Source organism: Phaenicophaeus curvirostris, chromosome 14 (genome assembly GCF_032191515.1).
Source record: "Phaenicophaeus curvirostris isolate KB17595 chromosome 14, BPBGC_Pcur_1.0, whole genome shotgun sequence".
NCBI classification, from domain to species: domain Eukaryota; kingdom Metazoa; phylum Chordata; class Aves; order Cuculiformes; family Cuculidae; genus Phaenicophaeus; species Phaenicophaeus curvirostris.
Genome location: NC_091405.1, coordinates 17,833,375 through 17,845,493, shown reverse-complemented (window position 1 = coordinate 17,845,493; position 12,119 = coordinate 17,833,375). Strand labels below are relative to the sequence as shown.

Below are 12,119 nucleotides of genomic sequence, written 5' to 3'. Positions count from 1 at the left end.
TTTTTCAGGGCTATAGAAAGAGCCGATTGGAAGCTGAAATCCTCCCTCTCTGCCCAGGGGTGGGATTCCCAGGGTTAGACATGTAACATCTGAAGGGTGATTTTTTTTTTAAATTGATATCCAAGAATAAAAGAGAGAATAGTAGGAGAAGCTGATCAGGAATGAATAGTCTCCTTTTAAGCTGAAATAACCTTCCCCCCCTCCCCAATTTTCCCTCCAGAAAAGCCGGACTGTAATTGCTTGCAATCACTCGGCACAAATTGTCTGCGCGTATTTGCTTTTTAATTTTGTATAATCTGGTCCATTTCGCTCTCTCTGCCTTTGAGCTTAACCTCTCTCTTTCTCTCCATCCTTTTCTCTCTTGCCTGCCTTCCCTTTCTCTCTTGCTTTAATTCTTCAATGCTGCTAAAAAACAAATTATTACTAATTCACAATGATATTTGATGGCTTTTACTAAGGAAAGGCACTTAGAGAAAAAAAAAAAGAGGCTGAGTGGACATGAGCTGCAACTGGTGAGATCTCATTGTTATCTTTGAAGTGTTTGTTTATTTGTATATTTATTTCGTTTCTGCTTCTTAAGACTCGGAAAGCTGGTTTAGCACTTATTTAGGGTGTCTTTCCCCGCTCTGCAACTGAGTTGAGAACAGGAATCCTGCGTACCTTCTTGGTGGATGGTACATGCTGGATGAACAGGGTGAAGGTTTTGCATCATGTGCTGTGCCTGTGTCTTAGCGTATGCTTTGGATGGTCCATTTTATCAGGGAGCTGTGAGTAACGTCTCTTCTAGGTGAACTTGGTGCTCAGTAAATAACGTTTCTGGGTTTCAGTGGTTCGAATTTAAAGATCAGATTCAGATTTCACATTAAGATTTTCTTCAAGCAGGTGCCTGTGAAGCCAGCCTCTTAAGGCTTAGCCCAATACTTGAGTAGAAGCCTACCTGATGTTAAGAGAAGAAATCCTGTGTTAGAAAATAGTAACAGAGGTCCTGGGAATGAGAAAGTACAGAGATAACATCGGTTAGAATAGTTTCTCATCATTAATACTTCATTTGAAGATGAATCCACGTAGCTTCAGTGGCATGGCAGCACTAGGTGAGAGATCAAAGGAATGGAGACGTCTACCACACGGCAGTTTTTTGAATTTACTTCTTAGGCAACTTTCTCTGCTTCGGCAGCTTTTGCTCCACCTTGAGGGCAGCTGCGTTGTCCTGCTCCAGCACTGACGCTCGCCGTCCCCCTTGCAGAGCCCCAGGCCAGCGTACAGAGCAGCCTGCGTTCTCTTGGGACATGTGGCACGTCTCAACCTGATGGGCCTTTGCTCCTCTTGCTGCCACCACTCTGGCTTCCCAAAGCATCAAGTGCTGTTCTGGCTTCGCGTACGTGGTCCTCTTGTCTGGCAGTGACTGGGAGTCCAGCTGGGATTTCTGTGGGTCGTGCTATAGTGTTTTATTTGGGGATCCTTGGTTCAGTAGTCAATTCCTGTGGGGATTTTTTTCCCTTTTATGTTGTTTGCGGGTCAGGTTTTAGGGTTTTGTTGGTTTTTTGGTTTTTTGTTTTCCGAGTCTGACAATGAAAAATGGTTGGCTTTTTAGAAAAAACAACCAACCAGATATGCTATGCAAGTCTTATCTGTGAATAAAGTATTGTGTATTTTCTCATAACTTTGGGGATTTGTCCTGCTATTCTCAGAAGCCACACGTTCATCCCACTCAGATCTTGTTGGTAGTTTGTACTTACATTTTTTTGTTCAGTTATTACTAACAATGGTCCAAAGTGTTTCGGTTGTAATGATAAAGGTTTATTTATTTTTTTTTTAAAAGGACTTCTAATGAATAGTTCTAATCATCAGCAGAGGTTTGTGTGAACAAGTCTCCTGGTCTTACAGTACAACTTTGGAAAATACCCACGTGCTGCCCCCTTGTCACATGAGGGGTGGGGGTATTGGGACCTGTCAGAAACCACCTTCCTATTGCTCCTCTACCAAGAGGTCTTACTGTCTGCAATTAAGAATTGAACTTTCTGCTGGAAGTAATTCAGTGGTGGGATCATGGAATAGTCTGGGCTGGAAGCCCATCCAGTTCCACTCTCTGCCATGGACGGGGACACGTCCCTTGGGATCAGATTGCTCAAAACCACATCCAACCTGGCCTTGAACCCCTCCAGGGATGGGGCAGCCGCAACTTCTCTGGGCAACCTGGGCCACTGCTTTAAGTTTGCCACAGTAAGCTCAGGCTCTGATTTCTCCTGAGATTTCTTCCACAGGTAAATAACTTACTTTTGGACTCGCAATGTCTTGGAAGGGGTAGAGGGAAGCATATGGACAATAGCCTTACTCTAAAAACAAATAGGTGCTGATTCCCAGCAAACAAACTTGTAGCAAAAAAACCCAATGCGATTTAAGAAGGAAAATTCCATGTATATTTTTCCTGACGCATTTTAGGTTTGTTTGTAACAGACTTAATGCTTGTATTATTCAGCTTTTCATTTGAAATTCCAATGAGGCTTTTGAATGGACTGGTGCGGGCTAGGAAGTAAAGAGCATAAAATAGTTCCATTGACTTATGATTTTCTGCTGACTTTTTCATTGTCATCCCATATCTTCATTTGCTGTCACCAGGCTGTTCCGGGAATGTCCTCAGTTGCCTGTTTGATAGCATGTTGGGATATAGGAAACCATATGAATTGCAGATGACTTGCTAATTTATTCAGATGTGGTCTGGCGTCTCTAGGTAATAAGACAGACAGCTTTAAATACACATTGTGAGTGGATTTGAGATTTTAAACGACTATTCTTTTGACTTTCTTCCTAGACCGTGAGGAAGCGTATTTTTCTTCTGACTCACGGTGTCTTTCTTAATGGCAAAGCCTCGTTCTGGAGGGTTTCAAATTTAGCCAGAACTGGCTTAAAAGATAAGACTGCCTGATCAAAGCGACACCTTGTATACGTTATATCTCGACAGCGGAGGCAGCAACTTGTGTTGAAACCCATTAAGAAGTTTGTGGCGGTTGAATTTTTTCAGAGACAAATCTTAACGCTTTTAAAAAAGCTCTTAGCAGGAAGAGCAGCATCTCTTTGCTGGACCACAGGGTTTGTGGGACTAGAGACTCTGTTTTAGTCAGTTAATGGTATCTGTGTTATGTTCGATTTAGGCTGACTCCCATCCAATCACCATGTGAGATTTTTGATAGCTGCGAATGTTTGGACCTTTTTGTTCCCCTGAGCTGTCTCTTCACAATAGATATTTCAAGGTCTTTCAACCAGTTAGGAAAGTTCATTATATTTTTAATAAAATGTAAAAAAAAAAATTAAAATAATGATTTGATATACAGGCATTGATGAAAGATGTATTTTTAAAGTAGTAAATTAAAATCTCATTAATATTTCAGTGAGAATATTTTGTGCTTATCTGTTTCATCTCTATTTTTGACCTATGGCTTGGAGTTCACAGCATGAAGGAGATGGTGAAATCTGTTCACCATAAAATGTTAATTATAAGTAAATTACAGCACAAACGTTCAATCATCCACATTAATTCTACATAAAGTGAATTATTGTAGCAGAAAATTTTAAAATGTGACTGAATTTTATAATCTGCATCCTCCATTTTCTACCTTTGCTCTTATTGCTGTGCTGTTCTTCTCCAGCATGGCTGAGCTCTTTGTGCACTGACGGTAAGTGCTTTCTACTTAGATGACGTTAAAAATGGAAGAGCACAATTTGATCCATTTGTTTGTAGCCTGCTAAATGTCTCTTAAATACAGAAAATTTGCTTTGCCCAGTGAGGAAAAGGCGGTACCGTTGGAAGGGCTGGAAATGCAGGAACCGGGATTCGAAGCGTGAAGCTGTGTGGATCCCGTGTCAGGGCCCGGGGAAGGACGAGCACTGGTTGTGCTGGTGGTGATGCCCTGACAGCTCCTCTGCTGGGCAGCCTGATCTTTGGATTATCATTGTGTTACCTGCCTTCAGTTTTAATCCCATCTTTATTGTGACAAGCAAAAGGCACAGCTGAATCCCCGTGTAGTCTGCACATGTAGACGCAGAGCTCGCTGGCCTCCTGACCCCAGAGGGAAAAGGCTTCATGTTAATACCAAACTGGTGTATAATGTAGCTTCTTTTGTACATCCAAATGTTGCGTTGCATTATAACAGAATTTCTGCCAAGATGCAGATTGGAAGAAGTGCTTAATGTGCTCTCTTGGCATCCTTGTGCCGATAGCCCTGAGAGACCATCCGGCCTCGGTCTCACCAGAGGTGCCCCAAAAAAAAAAAAAAAAGCATTACTTGAATAGTTTCACTGTGGGGTTTGACGTAAAGGTCCACACAGTGAAAAATGTTTTCGATTTTGCTGATGGCTATGTGGAGTTTCTGGGAAAGAAAGAAAGAAAAGTGCAAGTTTATTGTGCAGGTGCTTCAAATTTACAGACTCTGAATGTTGCTGTCATCCTATTCTGTTTATTATAGTGTTTCCTCAGTGAGGAAGTTGGTTGTTGCCACAAATTACTACCTAAATGCTGTAAAATGCTCTAAAACGCTGTAAAGCGTTGCCTGTTAGATTGGGTTTGAATTTGATTTTTTTTAAACCCTTGGACAATGGTAGCTGGGCAGAGTTTTTGATACTGAAATGGTGACAGGGCACATCCCTGCTGTTCTCCTCGCTTTGGAGAAAACCTCTTGAGCTCACGTCCAAAGAAAAATTCTGAAATGCTGCGTGTGGCACAACTCAAAAATAGGTAATGGTAGCAGAGAACTGGTGTCTTCTCGCACAAGTTCACAGAAGGCTTTTATTAATTAGATGATCGTCTGTTTGCCACTCCTTGGTGGTTTATAGACTGAGGAATTTGTAATTGTTAGGTAACAAATCTGCTCAGGTCAGTGCATAAAGCTGAATAATATTGTGTCACAAGTGATCATTCTTGAAACAACTGCTCATTGGTGCCAAGGTCTTCTGTTTTGATAACTTGTACAGTTTTTCTGTGATGTAAGCCAAACATTAATTTTTCAGTCTCAATGGAATAAAAGTACACATGCACACTGGCTGGTCCATAATCCCTGTAAATGACTCCTGAAGGCTTGGTGCCTTCTGAAACCAGCTGCACTTGTGTTACTCAAACTCTGATTTTGCCATTGATAAAAACATCACAGGCATTATTCTGAGCAGATACTTGGCTTTTTTTTTTTTTTCCATGGACCAGCTCTTCCACATAAGGGAATCTGAGGACTTGTAGTCTCTTTTTAACTGCTTCATTGAAATCCATGAATGTGCTTTCCACACGCTGTAGTACTGTGTGACAGTTCAAAATGCTTTAGTTGTCATAAAAGATGGCCAAAAATGGGCCATCCTATTTCCAGTAAAAGCATACATTCCTTAGAGGAAAGGGAGCAGAAGAAAATTCCAATTTGGTAATAGCAGGTCTGCTTATCTGGGAGGTTATGTGGGAGCTGGGGGTCCCACAGCACAGCAAGATAACCTTCAGGATTAACATGTGCAAAAGGGGAGACTCCTATCTGATAGGAAGGAGTGAATCGAGGCAGACTGAGTCTTGCAGCCATGGCATTGACTCCCTGAGCAAGGACGTGAGTTATGAATTTGTTACTCCTGCTTTGATTAGTCTTTCCAGTGCGATGCCACCTGAGTTCTTGCAGGTGCTGCTCCATTCCTCTAAGCTATCATGCCTCCACATATCTGAATCACTTGCCACCACTGTAAAATGTGGGCTCCACACAATGTGTGCACTGAGATCTGAGCTGGTGAATGATGCAAAAGTTTTTGAGTGAAATCTCTCAATGTTTATTGAGAAATAAAGGACTCTTGTGGTACAATTTGTTAGGAAAGCTAAAGGAGATCCAGAGATTGGTGGTAAAACACTAGAGCCAGCTGCTTACGGGAGTGGTGGAGTCTCCATTGCTGGAAGTGTTCAAAAAGCATATAGGTGTGGTGCTTCGGGACCTGGTTTAGTAGGCAAGGTGGTGTTGGGCTGATGGTTGGATTTGATGATCTTGGAGGTGTTTTCCAACCTTAGAGATTCTGTGAAACCTAAACGGAATGATTTGTGAAAAGAGAAATATTATCAGAAATCTTATTTGCATGTATGTACAGAATATGTAAAACCACTGCTGTTGTGTGTGTGTTTCTGACTGATGGAACTGGCAACCACGATACCCAGTTAAACCCACAACCTTGCCATGGGCACCTGGGGCAGGCTCTGCACATCCAGGTTTGTTGGGAGGTTCTGCCTCTTCTGCCCTTGCTGTCTGGAGCTGTGTTCTCATGACTGGGTGTGCGCCCTCCTTTACTTTCCTGCCCCTGTCCTGACAGGCTGAGAAACTTCTTTCTCATGTAGATGCAATGTGATACAACAGCTCCTCAAGATTAGCTGGGTGGATCCATGTATGTTTGTGTATGTGAGCTGTGCTGATTAGCTGTACTGTATAAAAAGTACCTGCTGTACAGACTTATCTAATCAATTTGGTGCACAGACTTACATTGCGAAGAAGCGGAGGGCTCTCAGCACTGGAAGAGGTACGTGTAAGTGAGCGATGCTTAAGGGACATGAAGTAGAACCGTTTGAACAGGTGTGGTTAAAGACAGGGTGGGAAAAATAAATTATCACAGGGACCTGAGAGATCACACATGCATTGAACCTGAGCTAGTAGATGTATTTGAAGTATAATATCTGAGATGTGCTCAATGTTTAGTTATTTAGAGGCCCTGTATTATGAGGACACGAAGCTCAAATACAAAGACTTCTAGTTGCATTCACCTTTCGTGGTTTTTGTCAGGGCAGAGCATCATTAAATGATTTTCATTTAATAATTTTCATTTGAAATCATGGGGTTTGTTCGGTTTCAGTCAGCTGTCTTCATCAGCTAATAACCATTTATGTGTGTCTTCTTTCCTATTCTTGTGTTCCATGCAGTTAGGTGCTGCTGGGATAGATTATGCACCACTCGTAAAGATGGGTTTCAGTACAGCTGAAAGGTTCCTGGGTGAGGTGTAATCTTAAAGACAGCCTCATCGGGACAAGATGTGATCAGTAAAGCCCCTCAAAATGGAAAAGCATAGAGGAGAAAGTGTGAGGCACGAGGGATGCTAAGAGTCCTTGTTTTCCAGTAAGCAGCGTGATTGGCAGCAGAAATAAACACTAGCGGGAAGCTTGTGTATCAATCTAATTGTATAATTGCAGGTTGCTTTCTGCCTGGTTTGATGTGCAGATTGTAGTAATGTGTAGTGTCTCTTTGGTAATTTGCTATTAAATCCAACACTAGGAAGTAGTTCAGTCGCTTCCTGTACAGGTACCCGATGTCCGCGTTCATTTATCTGCAGCAACCGACGCTGTAACCCACGCCTCTCTTCTAGTGCTCTTCATGTTATTTTTGCTTATATGGTGTTCAAAGTTTTTTCAGCAAATCGCGTAGGGTGAGTTGGATGGAAAGGTCAAAATGTGATAACTCATTACCCAATGTTGTAAAAGTTACTGCCAAGAGCTAAGAGCAATGTTTAATTATTCCCTCTGAACTTGTACAAACTATTATTTTATATATATTGTAATCTGTACACTGGAAGCACAGCCGGCCTGAACTTCCACACTGGGTCTCCACAGAGCTCCCAGAGGGTCACTGAGCAGTGGTGTTCAGTGAAATTCATACAGGAACAAATCCTTAGAGTGGGAAAAATGTCAAATATTATCTTTGAGGCTGCATGTAGAAAAAGGAGGAAACTCCTTATTGGGAGAATAGGAGAAGGCTCAAACCCGATTGGGTCAAATGTCCATCTTGCCCATTACACTTTCTTAATACTTTTATGTATGGATTATAATCTAATCTAGCCATAGTACTGTCTATTAAATAACTGCAAATGAACAGGTATATAAATGGGGGAAAATATGTTCTGAGCTCTTCACTTGGGAATGTAAGAAAACAAAGGATTCCCCATATATTTCATGAACTACATAGGGAAAAAAATTAGCTAGGTCACTGTTTTTGCCCTCATGTGTGCAGCAGTGCTGATGTGCTGATGCTGTGATGCATTTTTTGTTTTCTTGTGTTGAAAAGTCTTAGTAGATGAACAGGTAGATAGAAATGCAACACATACAGTATTTTCCTGCATCTAGTTGTCTGATTTTTTTTTCCAATCTAGTCAATACCTATTGACCGTTGGTCTTGATAGAGTTGCAAATGTTTGGTGAAGCACTGCTGAGATGTCCTGCTCTTGATGCAGCATCGTGTGAATTGGTGCACAAAGAACAGATGCCCCGGTATGAGATGGGGCTTCCTTCCTCCCTGGTCCTACCCTGACGTGACCTCGGTGCAGTTCTGTCCTGCCTCGCTCAGACGCTGATTGCATCCCCAAAACTTAACCTCGGAACTCCCAGGGGTGACGCTCAGGCCAAAGATCCCTAAGCTTGTAAAGATCAAGAGGTTGTCAGTGAGGAGGGATGGCTCAAGTTCAGACCTACGAGAAGCTTCTGACACTGATTAGTCCTAGTTGAATGCCTGAAAATAACGTGCAGAATTTCAGCTTAGTCAACAGCGGTGAAAGACATTTATTGCATTTGGATTACCTTGAAATGTCTCCTGCTTGCTGGGGCTAGCAAATGGTGTTACCCAGAGGGAAGAGCCCTCTGCCTAATGTTCCCATGAGGATGCCCGTGTCCTTGCTTCTGCAAATACAAACCGATCTTGGCAAGTGGAAGTTTAATTAAGAGTCTCCCTGAAACTGCCCGGGCTGGGCAGCCATAGCCGTGAGGAGCCCTCGCGAGCGCATTGGGAAAAAGGCTTGATTTCTGGTAAATGTCATCAGACTGCTGTCTCACTTTGTACATCATCGCTCGTGTCTGTTTTTAATACAGTTGCACTTTGTCTACCTGGAATATGCAAATAGTATTCAAATTAGATCTCGGTGTTCAGACTGTCAGCATATACCCCACGGCTTCCCTCTAGCAAGTGACTAATGGGAACATGTGTTCCTGCTATTTTTGTAAAGCTGGGGGAATAAGGGGAAGGAGAACCTGAGCTATTGAGCTTGAAACCTAGCCTCTCTTTCCCAAGGCCTTTCTCTACTGCAGAGTCTGTCAGCAGAAACAGGGCTGGAGGCTGCTGGCCTGGGCGGCTGCCGCTCTCCTGGACCAGCTTATTCTGGGGTGTCGTTGCACGGGCAAACGGCCGTGGGAGGACGTGCCCTGGGCCCGCTCCTCCATGGGCTCCAGGCTGCTGCGGTTTATTCCAGGTCTCCGAGCTCAGACAACAGTGCAGCGCAGACCCTGAACTCTTTTGCTCATGTAGGCCATCTTCTTTCTTTTTTCGCAGTCCGTTTTAGTCACAATTATACACATCACTATATTTGTTAATGTTCCTATGGCAACAGCTTTAACTGCTTATACTTTAGCTGCTTACACAGAAATATAATGTCAGGAAACTATTTAATGCTTCTGTGGATGACTTAATGTGATTTAGCCCTCTGGTGCAAGGAGAAATCGGCCTCGCCGAGTGTTGGGTGCTGGCTCCAAATACGTGCTCTGGGCGGAACCAGCCTGGCTTGGTGCTCCTGGGCTTTGCACCTTGGAGAGTTTGTTCTCATCCCTTAACTCGCATCCTTTTCAGAGCAGGACATTGCCTTCTATTGATTCTGAAAGTTGTTTAGCAATAAAAAATTTAAATAACAGCGTGTGATTAACACACATCTGCTGTTCCCAGAGGACTGTAAACCAAACACTGAAGGCTCTGATATTGCTGAACTCAAACAACTGAAACTCCTCATCCCTATCATGGTTTCCTCCAGTCATATAATGCATAATCAAATCAGGACAAACACGTCTTGCAGAAACTCTTGTTCCAGAAAAGTAATAGCATGGATGTTTTGTGCTCTCCAGACATGCTTTTCAGGGCTGCTGGCAACGTGGGCTTGAATGGCAAGGGCTGCAGGCACTGTTCTGCGTGTCCTTGCATGAAGGGACAACAGCGGCTGGAGCTGCTTGTGTATGGTCTGTCCTGTGCAACGCGTGGGGTTTGAGTCCTATGGAAAAATAATGCCATCAGATAATAAGAGGTGGTATCTTAATACATGTGCAACAAGGAAGCCTGCTTCCCCCCCCACCTTGCTTTACAATAGGAATAGTATTCTTATAATAAATATTTTTCTCTGTGGATTTTCCTGGCTCTTTGGAAACATAAACAATGACAACAACAAATTAAAATTGGAGGAGTTTCATAATGTGTGATCTAACAGAGCAAGAACCTTCCACTTCACTGCTTCTGCTTGCACTGGTGGAACACATGATATAAGTAGGTAATGATCACCCATTCTATGGACCAGCCACTAGAGAAGACTAAGACCTTGTTCTGCTGGATCTCTCTATATTTTCTGCCAGTAAAAGAAGTCTAAGTGTTGGGAATTTTGGTTGACCAAGAGTTTCCGGGGACAGGGACAGTACAGGACTCTGTAGCTCTTTCGGGAAGGCTGTATCAGGCTTCTCTCCCACCCTGGCTGTGTGAAGTCAGTTCCCAGCCCTCAAGCCTGGGTGGTTTACAAGAATTTCAGTTTTCCGTTGGATCTTATGTATCCAAAAGGATGGCTAATGGCATTCTGAAGAATGATTTTTAATACATTATTTATATGCACAATTTATCTGCAGTGTTGGACTCTGTTCTCCATGATCCCCCTCCCCATTATAATTTAATTCTGTCTGTTATTACACTGTAATTAAAACTGGCAAGCATATTAACCAAGATCACTAAAAGTGAGGAAACACACTTTGTGTGTTAGACTGAAAAATGCAGAAATGACTTTGTATGGGTTTAAGAGTGAGTTGGGTAATGAGCACAATGTCCAAGAGCCCTGTGCAGGCTGCAGCTTATGGGAAGTGGTGGTACCTTGTTACTGACTTTATCTGTTTATGTGGCTCAAGCAAATCAAAATTTTGCTCTGATATTGAGAGAATCAGAGAAACTGTTTTCCAAATACTGACATCTCTGGAAAGCAATCGTGTGGGTTTGCTCTGGGTTCATGTTTTAATGGAGAGTTACATCGCCATTCTGATACAGGGCTGTGTTTTAAATATACTTGTTTTGAGTGTTCTGCTTTCAAATGTAGATGTTTCCAAAGCAGGGTGCTCTTCCTGTCTCTCCTTGAGACGCAGATCTAGTCCTAGGAAACGTGTAGTTTTCTCACCCTCCCCTTCTGCTCGCGCTTGCAGCTTCGCTGGCATCAGGGACAGCAGCCGACCGGCCTCATTTGCCAGCTCAAAGCACAACCAAGGTGTTTCCTTCTGCTTTTAATAAGATTGTCAGCACTCCTTTCTGCTCTGAATGAGTAGAGGAGTGTGATTTAAGCAGCCAGAATAGGAAGCTCACTCTTCTTAATTAGCACTAATGCAGTGAAGGTTGTTTTCTGGCCCTGGCAGAGGGGAATGGTAATTAATATGGCAGGGAAACTGCGGAGAGACAGACGGGGAGTTCAAGGCCAGCATGTGTGCCTCTGACCCCAGGTCAGCGGCGGGGGGTGGGGAGTGAGGCAGTACAGGAGACAAAGCCCGTCCCCGTGGGATGGACAAAGCACCAGTGGTGTCCCCCAGCCTCCCTGCCAACTCGGCAGCTCCAGCAGCGGCCGTCCTTCCCCTGCCTCAGCGTGACCAGCCTTTCTGACCCTCAATTTAGGTGCTTTTGTCTTCTAATGAACAACTTTCATCGCACCTCTCAGCACAGCCTCGAGGTCAATTCTCTCTTGGTGCACGTTGGCTGCTGCTGGCATCCACTGGGTCATGTCGGCAAAGCCAAACCCAGAGGATGGTGCTTTCATCTTCCCACTGGAAAGTTCAGAGGCTCCATGGGGCACCTCATGGCACCGTGCAGAAGGTACCGCAGACAGACTGAGGGAGAGCAAAACCTCCCTGTGGTCGCATTGACCAATGCTGTAAATACCTGTGCATTATTCTGGCATCGCATTTAGCTCAACGCATAAGCAGAATTAAGAGAGTGTCTGAGGTAAAGGAACAGAGAGGCAAGGACAGAGAGAAGGTGATAGCACAAAGAAATATCTAAAGTAGTTGCATTAATTTTCCCTTTGCAGCTCCTTAGGTGTCAATAGTGTAGTAACGCTACACCAGTCCTAGTGTAGTAACATCT

The 12,119-nt window shown here is 43.4% G+C and overlaps 1 protein-coding gene across 1 annotated transcript in view; it reads left to right on the top strand.

Moving 5' to 3' along the window:
- The first annotated feature begins 429 nt into the window (after positions 1–429).
- ZFHX3 (zinc finger homeobox 3) overlaps positions 430–12,119 on the top strand; it is a 313,065-nt gene continuing 301,375 nt past the window's right edge. The window contains exon 1 of the mRNA XM_069868223.1: positions 430–512. The gene's annotated coding sequence lies outside the window, so the exon portion shown is untranslated. The remainder of the gene's footprint in view (positions 513–12,119) is intronic.